Here is a 3,344-nt window from a genome sequence, read left to right as displayed (position 1 = left end):
CCCTGGATTGCTGTCCTTCCCTAGTCCCATCCCCCACCAGCTCCTGCAGCCCCCCTGATGGCTGCCTCACCTGGCCCCATCCTCAAACAGCTTCTGCAGCCCCCCAATGGCTGCCCTGCCTAGCCCCACACCTTGCTTGGACCCCCAGATCCCTGATGGCTGCCCCACCTGGCTTCACCCCCTGGTGGTACTCCCAGACATGCCACTGGCTGCCCCAACCAGCCCCACCCCACATTTGCACTCCCAGAATCCACCAGTGACTGCCCTGCCTGGTCCCATCCCCTGCTTGCACCCCAGGCCCCTCAATGGCTGCCACACCTGGCCACACCCCCCACTTGCACCCCCAGACCTCCCGATGGCTGCCCCACTTGGCCCCATCCCCTGCTTTCAGCCCAGACCCCCCCAATCACTGCTCACCTGGCCATCCCTCACTTGTACCCCCAGGTCCCTGTTGGGTGCCCCACCTGGCCCCATCCCCTGCTTGCACACCCAATGGCTTCCAGACCTGGCCCCAGCCCCCCACAACTTAAAAACAAAAAGCCCTGCAATCACCAGCAGTACAAGTGGCCATCAGGATCACTGGGGCCTCCTGGCAGAGCCCCTCCACACACACCATGGGGCAGCAAGAGGAAGCAAGGACCAGCCTCGGCCTCCTGACACCCGCACTGTGACTGTCCCATCACGCGGGTGCAACCCAGGTCAGCCCGGTCATGCACTGTTGGGAACTTGGGGCCACTGCAGCTGTCACCTGGGGCCCAGCACCACTCAGCCAAAGCAACCCCAGATGCCTGACAGCATGCAGAGCTGCGTGGTGTTCTGCCAACCCCAGGTGCACCCACGCAATGGGGCAGTGGCAGTGTGGGTGCCAGGCAGCTGGAGCTAGTCCCTGCTGCCCCATGCTGTGCAGGGGGGCTCTACCAGGAGGTTTCAGTGACCCCCATGGCAGCTGCTACTATCGGGAATTGCAGGGCTTCTTTTTGTTTTTAATTTCTATTATTCTGGGGCCAGGAGGGGCAGTGATGGGAAGGGCTGCAGGAGCCAGTCGGGGAGTGGGTGGGGGATGGGGCCAGCAGGGGTCCATCAATGGTCCCCTTCCCCCTCCTCCAGCCTCCCCACTTGCTACTTAGTGGCACAGAGCCCGGGTCCAGTTCTCTGCATGGGCAGGCAGCGTGCTTCAGCACTGGGGTGAGGGCCAGCAATAGAAACACTCTGGATGGCTACCAGAGCATCTTTGTGGAGGACCTAAGCTACCGGTTGCCTCAGGGCATGGTCCTAAACCATGCCCTGCCCCACTTTTTTGCCCAGGATATTTTTTGATCCTTGGATATCCAGGGGTCCAATTTTGCCCCTGCGCTGCAAATTTGCAGCACAGGGAATGTTTTTTTGTTCCCGCATGTACCTTTTGCAGCATCTCAAGGGGTTTTGAGATGCTTCAAGAAGCACATGCACACTCATCTGGATGCACCCAATGAGTCTGTGGCTACATGGAAAATATATCTCCATTATCCTTTTTAATCCATCCCTTATTAATGTACATAAAGGACAGTATTGGCAAATTAATTCACAATTGTATATGTTCAAATAAGTCCAGTTTTAGCGAAGCAATGAGGTGAAAATCATACATTATATGATGCTATTTCAAATACAAGATACAGCACGTGTATGTCTAAATGATATGCATATACATACATACATATATATACATAGATGTATATATACACACACACACCCCCATATACATATATAATCATTATATTAAATATAATATGATCATTATAAAATAAGATTACATCACTTTTTTTCAAATAAGGCCTGAAGAAAGTCTACGTAAAAAAAGTGTTTGTCTGCAAGAAAAATTCTGATTCTTTATTTTCTCTGAACAGAGCAAAATGTTTTTTAGCCTACAAACTATAAATAAGGCAGACTACAGACAGTATGCTCTCTCAGAAAAAAAAGTATATCCAGCCAAATATATTTTTCTAAAATGTATAATTGGTTCATAGAAGGTCTAAAATACCTATTATGCTATAGTTCCTGTGAAGAATACAAATATGTTATACCAATATCTTTCAAAAAAGATCTTTATTACAACTTCAATATATGGGTAACTTGCAATTTAGACTATTTTGAAATATCATATTCACTGAAATCAAAGATTTTTTTTCCCACTAGTCAACAGGTAGAATAAAGACTCATTTTCAATTTGATTACTGGCCTGGGCCAGGCAGCAGCTCAGGTCTGACTTTAACCCTAGATTCAGGGCTGAAATCACAGCTCAGGCATTGCCAGCCCCAAGGCTGGGATGACTCATTTGGTGGGGGAGTGGACAAACTGCAGGGGATGCATGGGAGATACTGTGGGATAGGGGCAGGAATGTGGGAGACCCATATCTGCAGCTTGGGGACAACATAAGGGAGATCATGCAGCCTGCTGAGCCAAAGCAGAATGTAAGGAGAGGAAGGGGTGGCTCTGGGAGAGCAGGCTGCATGATTGTTTTCTGTGCTATGGAAATGATGCCAAGTTAAATTTTCCATGAGATCAGATTTGACACACAAGAGTAAAATGTTACTTTCATGAGATTTTGGTGACAGATAAAACAAAAGATGAAAAATGTTTTACTAGGTTAAAAAGGAACCACGAGAGAAAAATACAGCATACTTCATGTTTTACTTGCCTCTACCATGATTTTTAATCTGTAATATTCTATCAAGAAAAAGTAAATATGTTGCTCTCACTCACCTGCTCCCCCTTTTTTTCTCCTTTACATCTCCAATTTATTGTCCCTTCTCCCTAAGTTCATGTTTTCCATTTAGCTCTTACCCTTGTAGTCAAATTCCAACCTAAAATTTAAATAAAATAAAATAAGATAAAGACTTTCACATGATATTTGCAAAACATTGTTCTATTTACTCTACATTTATGCTATAACCATTTCCTCTTCCTCTCTCTGCCTTGGATATTTAGACTGGATCTGTCTAGGTCACAGACTATCTTGAATTCTGGTTTGTATCATGCCTAGTGTATCATGGTCCTGTTCTTGATTTGTCCTTTGGCATCATCATAATACAAATAATAATGAAGACTGTGAGATACTTATTCAAAGTATGTAAGTAACTTAATACAACTTTATCAACATTTCAGAATGGTGAGGTAAAGTTATGCTCTCTGAGTCTTTCAGATAGATATATTTCCCATGTGATGTGGACTGTAGTTAACAGAAAATTTTCCCATTAGATTCGGTGACTTAGGTAGACAAAGTTATTTCTGTACAACCATGAAGGCTGCACCCTGTTATGAAATAGGAGGTCTTTAATGGAACACTGACATAGATTTCCAACATTTGG

Source organism: Alligator sinensis, unplaced genomic scaffold, assembly GCF_000455745.1.
Source record: "Alligator sinensis unplaced genomic scaffold, ASM45574v1 scaffold211_1, whole genome shotgun sequence".
Taxonomy (NCBI): domain Eukaryota; kingdom Metazoa; phylum Chordata; order Crocodylia; family Alligatoridae; genus Alligator; species Alligator sinensis.
The sequence above is the reverse complement of the archived record's forward strand: the minus strand, read 5'-3'. Positions refer to the sequence as shown.